This window comes from Microcaecilia unicolor, chromosome 2 (assembly GCF_901765095.1).
Source record: "Microcaecilia unicolor chromosome 2, aMicUni1.1, whole genome shotgun sequence".
Taxonomy (NCBI): Eukaryota; Metazoa; Chordata; class Amphibia; order Gymnophiona; family Siphonopidae; genus Microcaecilia; species Microcaecilia unicolor.
In genome coordinates, this window is record NC_044032.1 from 140,668,963 (window position 1) to 140,683,712 (window position 14,750).

A 14,750-nucleotide genomic window follows, 5' to 3' on the forward strand; every position below is an offset into this window, starting at 1 on the left:
CAGCATCTGCTCCCTCTTTCTCCCCACCCCACTCTTGCAGCCTTACATCTCTCTGCCCCTTCTCTCTTCCCTCCTGCCCTCTCCCTCATGTTCCAACATTTCTCCCTCTCTCTTCCCTCACTCCCACTGTCCGGCACCTCTCTATCACCCTTCTGCGCCTGAATCCAACATCTCCTCCTTTCTCCCCTCTCCAGCTCCTGTGTTTCTCTTTCCCTCTCATTCACCGCCAGGTCCAACATATCTCCCTCTCTCCCACTTTCTACCATTTCTCCCTCTCTTGTGCCATGGGTCCAACACTTCTCTTCCCCCCTCCCCCATGCAGCATTTTCTCTCTTCCTCCCTTCCACTGCCATGCCCAACATTTCTGCCTCTCCCCCTCCCTTGTGCCCCATCCAACATCTCTTCCTGCCTTCCACCATCATGTCCAATTTTTCACCATCTATCTTCTCCTCCTCACCACCCCCTGTCCAAGTCCAACATTTACCATTTCTCCTTCCCCACTACCCCCCCTATGTCCAACATTTCTCCCTCTCTTGTCCCTCTCCCCTCCCAATGCAAGATTTTTTCCTTTCTTACCCCTCTCTACCCTATGTCCCACAATTCTCTCTCTCTCTCTCTCTCTCTTGCCCCTCTCCACCTCATGCCCCCCCCCTTCCAGCATCTATCTTAAGAAGCCCTTCCCCCAACTCTCCATCTCTTCAATGGGGCACAGCACCACCCTTAGCAGGCTGAGGTCCGATCCTGCTTCTGCCTCCCTCTCTCCCACAGCGCTTCTCAAACGCTGCCTGCCTGCCTACCTACCGCCACCACGATCTAGTATCTTCCTCCCGTCTCAGCACTGCAGCAGCGGAGGCGGAGCAGCAGTAGTGAGTCATGCTGCCTCCTGCTTCGTTCTAACCCGGAAGCGTCTCCTCTGCCGCGCGCCTGCGTCCTGCCCCAGCAGAAACAGGAAGTTGTAATAATGGGGGCGGGATGCGGCAGAGGAGACGCTTCTGGGTTAGAACGAAGCAGGAGGCAGCATGAATTGCTACCGCTGCTCCGCTGCTGCAGTGCTGAGACGGGAGGAAGATGCTAGATTGTGGCGGCGGTAGGTAGGCAGCGTTTGAGAAGCGCTGTGGGAGAGAGGGAGGCAGAAGCAGGATCGGACCTCAGCCTGCTCCCTCCGCTGCCGAAATTGAAGCTCTCCGCTGCTGGGTGGGCCTGAACCCCAACTGGGTGGGCCTAGGCCCACCCAGGCCCACCCGTGGCTACGCCCCTGGGCAGATGCACTTCACGCCAAAACGCAGAACTGAGTTGAATCTTGATATTACATTTTTAAATGCATTTTATAGATCTTTATGGACTATATGTTTTTTAAATGTGATTTTTAATAAATATCCCTTGATTGGTACTTCTCTGGTTGTTCCCCTTTTTGTTCTGTTCTGTCTCTATAGATAACACTCTCATCCTCCCTGTCTCATCAGCTCATAAGTTAGTGGTCATTTTTGACTCCTCTCTCTCTTTCTCTGCACATATGCTACAGACTGCTAACACCTGTTGTTTCTTTCTCTATAATATCACCAAAATTCATCCCTTCCTTTTTGAACATACTACCAAAACTTTATTCACACTCATCACTTCACGCTTAGACTACTGCAACTTGCTTCTCACAGGTCTCCCACTAAATCATCTCTCCCCCCTTCAATACATTCAAAATTCTGCTGCATGACTTATATTCCACCAGTGTCGCTATGCTCATAATAGCTCTCTCCTCAATGGCTCCCTATCCATTTCCACATACAATTCAAACTCCTCTTACTGATTTGCAAGTGCATTCACTCTGCAGCTTCTCCCTACACTCCTCCCTGGGAGCTTGGTTCATCGGGTAAGTCTCTCATTTCTGTACCCTTCTCCTCCACTGTCAACTCCAGACTCCATTCCTTTTATCTTGCTACATCATGTGCCTGGAATAGATTTCCTGAGTCAGTATGAAGCTCTAGCTCTGAACGTCTTTTTAACTCCTAACTTCTATTCACTCATTCAGTACCCATGTCTGTTTTTCCTACCTGAAGTAATTCACTTATCCCTTATTTGTCCTGTTTGTCTCTCTTGATTTTTTTTGTACCCCCTCACTCATGGCAGGCTCAATGCGGCTTACATGGGGCAATGGAGGGTTAAGTGACTTGCCCAGAGTCACAAGGAGCTGCCTGTGCCACAGATGGGAATTGAACTCAGTTCCTCAGTTCCCTAGGACCAAAGTCCACCACCCTAACCACTAGGCCACTCCTCCACTTAGATTGTAAGTTCTGTCGAGCAGGGACTGTATCTTACATGTGTTGTGTACAGTGCTGCATATGTCTAGTAGAGCTATAGAAATGATAAGTAGTAGTAGTAGTAGAACCATTACCCCTTTTAAGGCATGTAGAGTTGAGATTGGGCAACAGAAGCACGTTGAGCAAACACCCACGCACCACCTTATATAAATACATTTCAATCCATTTGCATGACTTAACACATTTAAGGATCAATGAGGGACAGGGTGAGAGGATTTTATTTATTTATTTTATTTTTCTTTCGTTTGTACCCCGCGCTTTCCCACTCATGGCAGGCTCAATGCAGCTTACATATTGTATACAGGTACTTATTTGTACCTGGGGCAATGGAGGGTTAAGTGACTTGCCCAGAGTCACAAGGAGCTGCCTGTGCCTGAAGTGGGAATCAAACTCAGTTCCTCCGTTCCACAGGACCAAAGTCCACCACCCTAACCACTAGGCCACTCTTTCATTCTTGTCAGAAATCCCTGTCATTATTGCAAGGAAATACACATGAATGATATACAGGCATGTTAGAAAGTTCACGTGTATGTAAAATGAAAAAAATTCATAATCTCAGCATTTATGTACCTTGATTTGTCTTTAAATCCTTTTAGTAGTATTGTTTACCAACAAGGGCCATAACAAAATATAACATTTCAGCATTCTGTAGTGATCTTTTAATCTGTCCAAACATAGCACAGATAATTATGCTACATGTCGCAGTATTGAGCAACCTAGCAAATTAAGTGGAGAGGGAAAGGGAAATGCAAAGTTATCCAGGAACTTATATGTGTAGAGGGAACATGTAAGTATGCTTATGTCAACTAATTAGGATAGATATAGCATTATATCATCTATTTTTGGTTATATTGATGGTCCTTTCTTTCCATCTCTACAACCTGATGGTGAGCATTTGTTAGCATACATTTGGTTAATTTGGGCAACCTTAAAAATTGTAGAGAAAACAAACTTGATTATAGGCAGATAGACCTACAAAGTAATGAGTGTACAACTGATTTGCATATGCTAAAAGGTTCTACCATACACACAAAAAGTTATTAAAACAGATTTGTGAGCAAACTGAAAAAACACTGAAAAAGACAACAATTTCTGAAAAATCTAGGAACGAACCAAAATATTTTTGACTGTGCACATCTAATGATCAATCAGCTGTGAACTGGTAGATCAAGGCCACAATTATTAGATTTTTTTTTCCACAGCTTGTGTGAATAGCAATGGGACTATAATAACAAAACCATAGATTGATGCTTGACACTATAGAGGAAACTATAGGCTCGATACTGCAGGAACTTCCACATTTCTTCCTGCTCATCCATGTAGAGACATGTCAGGACATAGAAAAATGTCTCCGGATGGCTACCCTTACTCACGCCGTGCACCATTTTAAGATTTTGTGTGTACATAATATACATCAAAATACAAAAACAGGGAAATATCGATACTACTTACTACTACTACTACTTAACATTTCTAAAGCGCTACTAGGGTTACGCAGCGCTGTACAATTTAACATAGAGGGACGGTCCCTGCTCAAGGAGCTTACAATCTAAGAGACAACTGAATGGACAGTCCGATAGGGGCGGTCAAATTGGGGCAGTCTGGATTTACTGAACGGTAAGAGTTAGGTGCCGAATGCAGCATTGAAGAGGTGGATTTTAAGCAAAGACTTGAAGATGGGCAGGGAGGGGGCTTGGCGTAAGGGCTCAGGAAGGTTGTTCCAAGCATAGGGTGAGGCGAGGCAGAATGAGCGGAGCCTGGAGTTGGCGGTGTTGCAGAAGGGTACAGAGAGGAGGGATTTGTCCTGTGAACGGAGGTTACGGGCGGGAACATAAGGGGAGATGAGGGTAGAGAGGTAGTGAGGGGCAGCAGACTGAATGCATTTGTAGGTAAGAAGGAGAAGCTTGAATTGAATGCGGTATCTGATTGGAAGCCAGTGAAGTGACCTGAGGAGATGGGTGATATGAGTATATCGGTTTTGGCGGAATATGAGACATGCCACAGAGTTCTGAACAGATTGAAGGGAGGATAGATGGCTAAGTGGGAGGCTGGTGAGGAGTAAGTTGCAGTAGTCAAGGCGAGAGGTAATGAGAGCATGGACGAGAGTTCGGATGGTGTGTTCAGAGAGGAAAGGGCGAATTTTGCTGATGTTAAAGAGGAAGAAGCGGCAGGTCTTGGCAATCTGCTGGATATGCGCAGAGAAGGAGAGGGAGGAGTCAAAGATGACTCCGAGGTTGCAGGCAGATGAGACGGGGAGGATGAGGGTGTTATCAACTGAGATAGAAAGTGGAGGAAGAGGAGACGTGGGTTTTGGTGGAAAGACGATGAGCTTGGTCTTAGACATGTTCAGTTTCAGGTGGCGGTTGGACATCCAGGCAGCAATGTCGGATAAGCAGGCTGATACCTTTGCCTGGGTCTCTGCGGTGATGTTTGGTGTGGACAGATATAGCTGGGTATCATCAGCATAGAGATGATACTGGAAACCATGAGATGATATCAGGGCGCCCAGGGAAGAGGTGTAGATTGAGAAGAGAAGGGGTCCAAGGACAGATCCCTGAGGAACACCAACAGAGAGCGGGATGGGGGTAGAGGAAGATCCATGAGAGTGAACTCTGAAGGTGCGGTGGGAGAGATAGGAGGAGAACCAGGGGAGGACAGAGCCCTGGAACCCAAATGAGGACAGTGTGGCAAGAAGTAAGTCATGATTCACAGTGTCAAAAGCGACGGATAGATCAAGGAGGATGAGGATGGAGTAGTGGCCTCTGGATTTGGCAAGGAACAGGTCATTACAGACTTTAGAGAGTGCTGTTTCTGTCGAGTGAAGAGGGCAAAAACCAGATGAAGTGGATTGAGGATGGTATGAGAGGAGAGAAAATCAAGGCAGCGACTGAACGGCACGCTCAAGTATTTTGGAGAGGAAGGGTAGGAGGGAGATGGGGCGGTAATTGGAGGGACAGGTAGGGTCAAGTGATGGTTTTTTGAGGAGAGGTGTGACTACGGCGTGCTTGAAGGTGTCAGGGACAGTTGCAGTGGAGAGAGAGAGGTTGAGGATATGACAGATGGAGGGGGTGACAGTATGAGAGATGATGTTAAGTAAGTTGGTGGGGATGGGATCAGAAGAGCAGGTGGTGGATTTCGAGGAGGAAAGAAGGCAAGCGGTTTCCTCTTCGGTGATGACAGGAAAGGAGGAGAAAAAGGCCTGGGTTGGTTGGGTGAGGGAGAGGGTTGCAGGGTGAAGAAGAGATGGCTTGGTAGTGAACTCAAGGTTGATCTTTTGCACCTTGTTGCAGAAGTAATCAGCCAGCGATTGAGGAGAGAGCGAGGGTGGGGTGGGAGCGGAGGGCACTTTGAGGAGGGAGTTAAGGGTGGAGAAGAGACGACGGGGGTTGGAGCTGAGAGAATTGGTCAATTGGGTGTAGTAGTCCTGTTTGGCAAGGAAAAGGGAGGAGTGGAAGGAGGATAGCATGAATTTGTAGTGAAGGAAGTCAGAATGGGTGCGAGATTTCCTCCAGAGGCGTTCAGCAGATCGGGCGCAGGAGCGAAGGTGATGGATGCAAGGGGTCAGCCAGGGCTGGGGATTAGTACGCTTTGTGGGACGGGAGGTGCGAGGGTGTCCAGAGCAGAGGAGAGAGTGGCATTGTAAGCGGAGACAGCCTTGTCGACAGACTCGGAGGACATGATGGAAGGGAGGAGATTAGAAATATTAGAGGATAGGGTGGGAGGGTCAATATCACTATTCTTCATACATACACTAAAATCACAAAAAAGAATAGACAACTATATACTATAAACTACAATTGAAATTATATATAATTTGTTTTCATTCATTACTTAAAACCACCCATCACCATAGAGCCTCTCTGGGTTGTCATTTATAATACAATCTCCTTGCCGATATAAAATGCTAGGATTATTTAACATCAATTACTAAATGTTCACTAATACTTTCTGCAGGGAAGACTGTAGCAACATTTTCATAGTACTTGTAAAACCTCCAGAGGGGTATCCCAATCACTCCTGTGTTTGTTGAACAAACATTTGGCTGCAGCAAAACCACGGTTCTTCAGAAATTTTTTCTGCTATCTATATCCAACAGAGAAGTTGCAGTCCTTAAAATCAAGCAAATGTCCACAGTCAAAATCAAATCCAAGGAAGATTTTCAAAGCAGTTTTCCTGACAGCTCTACACAAGACTGTTTTGCCAACTGGCATCATCAGTAACTGTTCAAACAAAGCCACCATAAACGGTAACCATGTTTATAATCAAATCATATATCATTAAATATTCTAAGCGAGTCTTTCTGGATGGGAATCAATTGGTTCAACTGGCCAAAAACGGTGATGAGCCTTCTTGACATCTTTGGATATTCTGGTCATTCTGATTTCATCAATATTTTGTTATTCTTTCTTATAAAAAATCAATAATATGTATTGCAACAACAAAGGGACCTCACTATAAGTGACCCTGCCTATGTATAGTACTTGTATATGAGTGGTGCTGTGATCCTGGGGGGTACTGCTTCATACTCACTTTTCCAGGCTGCCTCTAATCGATCTCCCTCATGGAGACTTTGTGGGGTGGCAGATGGTGCTGGTATTTGAAAATCATAGGCACGGAAGGACCAGGAGCTCTGTCTCTGGCACCGAAAAATTAGGTTCACTGTGCAAAGACATGACTGGAACACTGTAGAACATTCCTCCACATGTAGGAGGTATATATGCATATTTGCCACACATGGAGGGAATGTGTTGCCGTTGATGTTTTTTCAATGTGGGGACCAGTACCCTCATTGCATGTTTTGCATAGTGTATTTCTGATTGGTGGAAACGTTTATCTTAAAACCCCTATGATGTATGATGTATGCAGTGCGTCCTCTTTCTAAATTGTTTTTCTTGTATATTTTTGAATATTGGAACACATTCAGTTCTTCCATTATGGGCTGACGTTTTTAAACATTTTCATGTAAATGTTTATTTCAACATTTGGATATATTGAAAATGCACCTCCATGCCTGTAATACACAAAGCTCATTGTAACATACCTAATTACAGACATCTCTTGCATGCAATGAATTCAATTTAACCTATAAAATACACTGCATGAAAATCAAACAGATACTAAGCAACAGACAAAGTTACAAACCAAACAATATGGATTGTGCTACAAATGACAATTAGCATCAGATAATAATTGAACTCTAAAAAAATATAGGTGTCAGTCTTGAAATATAGAGGGGTCGATATTTGGTTAGCAGGCACTGCTAATTGGATTAGTCCCAGTGAGAAGCTTATTAAGTAGCACCAACCAGATCGTACTGCTGAATATCCTTTTGACCATTTTGGCAATATCTGGACATTCTGGGGCAGTTCATACGTAGAGGCTGGATGGAGCTGGAGGTTATCCAGTTAGCGGCCTATTCAGACCGGATAAATCAGGAGAGCAAAAAGGCTGTCTTAAATACTTAGCTATCTGATTAGCAATCTGAGTATCACCACTAACCGGATAGCACGGCAGGCCAGTCTTGAAACCGATTATTTAGTATTGGCAGGTATCTAGATCCTGGCTCTGAGTATCTAGTGCTGTTTTACGTGTGACAGTCATCTCCATGGGCTGAATATCAGCCCCTTAGCAATTTAGTAAAACATGTTTAACCACTCCAAATTACCCAGATTGTCACTAAATTAAAAAAATCAGTACTCAGGTCAAGTAATATTGGGACCGATTTTCAACAACCAGTGATCAGCATTTTTCTGACTGCTGTTGGCATTAAACCCAGAAATTCAATGCTGAGCCATGCCAGGGCACCATCATTGAATTTCTGGGTTTGCAACTCTATCCATAGACCTCAACAGTTTGCAAAAGATCCGTGGTGGCTTTATTCAGCAGCATGGTGAATGTATAACGATGTAGATATACATATTGGTCTAGATTCAGTAAATGGCATCCACATTTGGGCACTGAAAAAAATGTGCACTGAACACTGTTTTATAAATGGTTCTCCGATTTAGGCACTTAGCAAATAACTCAAAAAATCCAAGTATGCAAAAAAAAATGACAAAAATATATAAATGCTGCACTGGCTAACAAAGAGTGCACAAAAAGCATGCACTGCAGTGCAGGAAGGAAAAAGGCTTCAAAGAGCTCCGAGATATTTAATAATCTGACGGAGCTGAAACAGACCTTAATGATCTTCTCTTAGTCATCGGCCAAAAAACCTTTCGTAGTACCATAAACCTCTACTTCATATAGTGATAAGCTATGGGTGTAGATTATACAGCAACCTGTATGTTTTTCTTTATTAGTCTTAGTATAGGTAGACCACTACTCAAAAGCACTTGATATAAACATTCACACTTATCTTTAGAGGTGGTGCACCTCCGATTTAGGCACCATTTACAGAGTAGCGTGTAGTGCCAGGATCTGCTTCCAACTTTTGGCACAAGGACCTGCTGTAAATCCTCACATGTAAATTAGAGGCAGATCCCCCGAACTCTATAATACTGTATACATCTTTGCCCCTCCCACGGTTATACCTCCTTTTCAGTTGCTCACTAAAAGATTTGCACATGCATCTTTATAGAAGAGTGCTTAGTAAGATGCATGTGCAGGCACCAATAATTGTTAGTACCCAATTATTGGCATTAATTGGCTCGTTACTCAATTAGAATAGCATGCATAATTTTGAACGCCAAGGATTATGCCTATATCTTTAAGTGTATATTCAGCCACTTGTGAGGGTAATTTCATAAGGTGGCATTGTAGGACACCTCTAATTAGCCTACGTGCCTTTACAAAATACTAGTGTAAATGGCAGGTGTGAACATTATGTCAGCCCTAGAGCTGGTGTAAATATCTGCACCATGGCTTATCAAGTCCATGTGCAAATTATAATATTTTATAATTTGTGCATGTACTTGCACACTGTACCCAAACTCCATCCCTGTGCATGCCCACCAGTAATGTATACACCATCATGTCATGGCACACACTTTTCCACTAATCACTATCCCTACTTGTCTTTATATAATACTAGTGTAACTGGCAGAAATCATGTATGGACATTTACCCCTGGTGTAACAGTCTGAACCCATAATTGAGAGTATATTTCAACCTATGCATGTACATATCCAGTTTGTTCATCCTCTGTCCAAACTCTGCCCATGTATATGTCTACCTGCAAAGTCCCAACCTTCATGTCAAAGCACATACTTTTATGCTAGTCAGTATTTTATAAGAGGCCACTTAATATGCAAATGTGGCCATACACAAACAAAAATTACTATAAAACTACCCCCTAGGTGGGAGATTCTATATATGGCACCTAAAAAAACCGGCACTGAATATCGCTCTGATATAGCGATATTCTTGCTTGGCACGTTTTGTAATTGATTCTCCACCAGATTTGTTTGTACTTTCGATCTACGTATCTTGTATACTTACCACTTACAAGCCTTTTTAAAGGCTCTATTTGGTTCACTCCTTCAGTTACATCAACTGGCATTTACCAAGTACAGACTCCTGAGGCAGACGTTGTTCCCTGAAACACGGTGCCATGTTGATTCTTATCTCCTATTAAAGAACATTATTTTTATCTCTCTTCTCCGTGGTTTTTTGGACGTGTCCTGTTGATCACGCTACTTCCTTGTCTCTGCTTAGTTCTTTATAGCCATCTATGCACCACTTGACATATCCACACACATGCAACGATTTAAGTTTTTTTTATACCATCCATTTTCTAGTTAGAGATCCTCTGTGTTCATCCCATGCCTTTTTGAATTCCATCACTGTTATTGTCTCCACCACCTCCCTCAGGAGAGCATTCCAGGCATCAAGCACCCTCTCCATGAAAAAGAATTTCCTGACATTACTCCTGTCTATCACCTCGCAGCCTCAATTCATGTCCTCTAGTTTTACCATTTCCCCTTCTCTGGAAAAAGATATGATTCTATATTAATATCTCCCCTGTTCCTTCCTTCCTTTAGGGTATACATATTCAGGTCTTCCTGTCTCTTCTCATACATCTTTTGGTGCAAACCTCATACCATTTTTGTCATCTTCCTCTGGGCCGCTTCAAGAGCCCCTCTTACTAAGCCATGTAAGCGCCTATGTGCACCCAATGCACTCCAAATTGGACTTACCATCCGGTTACCATGTGGCCCTTGCAGTAATTTCAATTTTGGCACGCGTCCTCTACGCATCTGAAAAATATGCACACCAAGTGGCATCTGACGTGCGTAGGTCATTACCACCCAAATTGTTTACCGCTAGGTCTTTGGCTAGCAGTATGGTCTCAGACCCAAAATGGACATGTGGCAATTTTGATTTTGCCGCATTTCCATTTTCAGGAAAAAAAAGGAGACCTTTTTTTCAGGCTTGCTGAAAAATGGATTGGCATGTGCCCAAAACCCACGCCTACACCACTGCAAGCCATTTTTCAGCGCGCCTTTGTAAAAGGACCCCCTGAGTCTTTTTGCATCCTTAGCAAGATACAGCCTCCAAAACTGAACACAATACTCCAGGTGGAGCCTCACCAATGACTTGTACAGGAGCATCAACACCTCCTTTCTTCTGCTGGTTATGCCTCTCTCTATGCAATTGTGATAGATATTTGTCATGATAATTCAGCACTGGAGATACATATGTGGTGAAATAGTGTCTGTAAAGCAAGGAGATACAAGGCTGCAGCAGCAGAAGCAATGAAATATATAGCAAAAGGTGGACTCATATATGGCTGTAACTCAGTGATTTGCATAAATTGTTGAGTATCGCTATTGTATTGTTTATTATTGATGATAGTTTGTTTGAAATATAATAAAGAAATTTGAAATCCCCAAATCCCATAGCATCCCTCTCTATTCTTCTACTTACTGCACATAACCTTTGACAATGTATCTGCTTCTACGGTCAAAAGATATTGTATGCCAAAGGCATAGCTAGGAGGGGTGCAAGGGGAGCGCCTGTCTCCCAAATGGATTTTGAATAAAATGTTACCAATGCGGTTCAGCCCTTCAGCTTCTCACTGATGCCTATTTTACAAAAGGTCTGCTCCCTCTGACATCAAACCTGTATGCATTCAAAGGGCAGGATTTTAAAAACAAATAACCTATTCATGTAAATTTGGAAGTTACACTGATAAGCACTTTTGACTATTGATCTTCATACTTTCAAGGTATGCTGGAAGGACGTATAAGCATTCAGGTTACTGATTTCTTTTGCTAGTCTATTGCAGATAACTAGTGCTGCTCAAAAGAAGGCTTTCTGTCTAGTCTGTGACAGTCAGACTTGTGTCAATGATGACATGAGCAGAAAAACACCTCAGCATCTCAGAAGGTTAGGTTTTAGACGCAATTACTAATCTATCCAAATCTAAGTTCAAGGCAATGGAATATGAAATGATTTGCACAAGATCACAACATAGGCCTTTTAAGAAAGTGATACTGAATTCCTGATTTCCCTACTTTATGTCCTGGGTGGGATTCCCTATGGAGCCCATTTACTAAGGCACTTAGGTACCTACGTGCATCCAATGTGTATCAATTTGGAATTACTGCCCGGCTACCGCATGCCCTGGGTGGTAATTCTATTTTTTACGCGCGTCTGATATATGTGCAAAAAAATAGATTTTATTTTCTAAGGCGCTAACCAGGTGGTAATCGGCAGTGTACGCACACTGAGAATTACCGTCCAGTTAATGTATGAGACCTTACCGCCAAGTCAATGGGTGGCGGTAAGGTCTAAGGCCCAAAATGGACGCGCACCAATTTTTATTTTGCCGCACACCCATTTTCAGGCAAAAAAAAGGCCTTGTCCAAAACACGTGCCTACATTAGCGCAGGCCATTTTTCGGTGCGACTTAGTAAAAGGACCACAATGTGAATCCTTTCCATGTGGGTGGATATGAGGGTCTGAGATATGAACTGGCAAAGGTTTCAGCAATTATATTGCAGGGACTTGTGCCATTTTCTTCCTTCTGAGTTTCTCTTGGTCAGGAAACCAACTGATAGTGTAGGTACCTTTCCAGCCTTCACATATAAAAAGTTCATTATATACAACTAAGCCTCAAAGTACTACCATGTACATTAGGACCTAAGAGATAGGGATGAACACTTCAGTCTTGACTGAATCCTTCAAACAAGAGAGTTGCAACCTCAAAATCATCTTTAGTGTGATTGCTTCTTCACTTAATGCACCCAGGACAAATCTACCAAAGTACAAAGGATTGAAACCCACAGAAAGATTATCCCTTGCAGTGACATATAATTTAGAACTAGAAAGAAAAATCATAAGACATTTGCAGTCACTACTAGAGGAAGAGTTAGCGGAAGAGTCTCTGCTCCACCTATGAAGCAACAATTAGTAAAACACAAGTTTCTGAAAGAAACTCATAAAGAAGAGGATGGCACACTACAAACTGTACCTGTCACCCACATGTGATAGGCATTCAGTATAAGGGGATTCTACTCAAATTCCTTGTTTAATGTGTAAAAAATGTAAAGAAAGATGGTAAAGACAATAATCAGCTCATAATGACATAATGTTAGGTGATCATACCTTCATGGGGAAGATGTTTTCAGAGCCAGACCAATACACCAACCAGTTTGTCATCAGGATATATAAAACAATCCAGAAATGTAAGACTTATTATTTTTAAATGATCAGATAATTAGGAATGGGGAAAGAAAAGTATGGAACAAAGATCTAGGATTTCTAGATCATTATAAAGGTATTTCTATGAAGAACTGAGTAGATTTAGGGGTCCTTTTACTAAGGTACACCGAAAAATGGCCTGAGCTGTTGTAGGCACATGCATTGGATGCCCGCAGGCCCCTTATTCAGCGCACCTGCAAAAAAGGCCTTTTTTGGCCGAAAATGGATATGCGGCAAAATAAAAATTGGTGCGCATCCATTTTGGGCCATAGACCTTACTGCCACCCATTGACTTAGCGGTAAGGTTTGAAGCATTAACCGGGCAGTAATTGCCAGTGCACGAACACTGCTGATTACCACCCAGTTAGCGCCACACGGTAGAAAATAAAAAAATATTTTCTGCCGCGCATATTGGACACATAAAAAAAATGCAATTACCACCCAAGGCACGCGGTAGCCGGGTGGTAGTTCCACATTGACGTGTGTTGGACGTGCATAGGCACCTACGTGCCTTAGTAAAAGGGCCCCTTAGGCAGCAATTACATGTGTAAATGCAGGTATTTCAGTCTTTTGTGTTTGCATATGAAAACATACACATATAAATGACTAACTCAGCTACATGTTATTATGCAAGTATACACCTAATGTCAACTGCATGTACTTTTCAGATGGGCATTCATATGGGTGGAGTCTAGGCACTATAGCAAAAAGAGAGAGAGTCAAAAGTATATAAACCAAACAGAATAGAATACAGCACAACAGGGCCTTTAGGAGCAGGACAATGATAATTTCTTTATTGGAAAGACCCAACACAGGCCATGTTTCGGCGACAATTCGCCTACGTCAGGGGTCTAATAAAATACAAAAGAATATATATAAGAATTGCAGTCTATCCAAAACATATTCATTCTGAATTTTAAAAAAGGTTGTTACATATATATATATATATATATATATATATATATATATATATATATATATATATATATAATACAGATAAACATAATCGCAATGTACAAATAAAATTAGTTGGACATGTCTGGTAATTCCCATGAGTAGTATTCAAAAAATAACAATAACACAAATATAAAAATCCTTATGTATACTTTATAACAGAAAAATTCAAGAAATATGTCTTTAAAGAGACATTAGTATCTAAGTCACCCAAAGAGACATAAGATCAGGTTTTAGAAAAACAAACACAACGTGCAACCATGAAATAAAGCTACCCAGCTTACCACACAGATCTTGTCTCAAACAATGTAGAGCTGCCACTAATGTTACTGAATGCAAAAGAGGAAAATTAAAAAATACGTGAGGATGATAAAAAATAAAGAATATTAAATATAAAGAATGATAATACCTAAAAAAAACCCCAGTTTGCCATCAATGCTTGCACTTATACATGCATAAACCAAATTCATCTACCCAAACAGAACATGCAATCCTTGGATAAATTAGTTCTATATACTGTGAATAAGCAAACAAAAAGATCCTTCTCACAGGAACAATCCAAATTACTTACACTGCCATCTGAATTTAATAAAAATGATATAAATAATAGGTGCGTTTAAAAATAGTCACATGGTTTAAGAAACCTTTATTGGTACAATGTGCTAAGACATTCTTCCTATGCTCTGTGACTGCTGAAAGTGATGCTGAAGTCGCACGAGTGCTGTGCATTTAAAAATGCACACTAAATATCAACCTTGTAAAAGAATACACTAATAGTGCCAATAATACTTCTGAAGTGTGTTATGTGATTAAAAAAAATGTGTCGCTTATAAATGT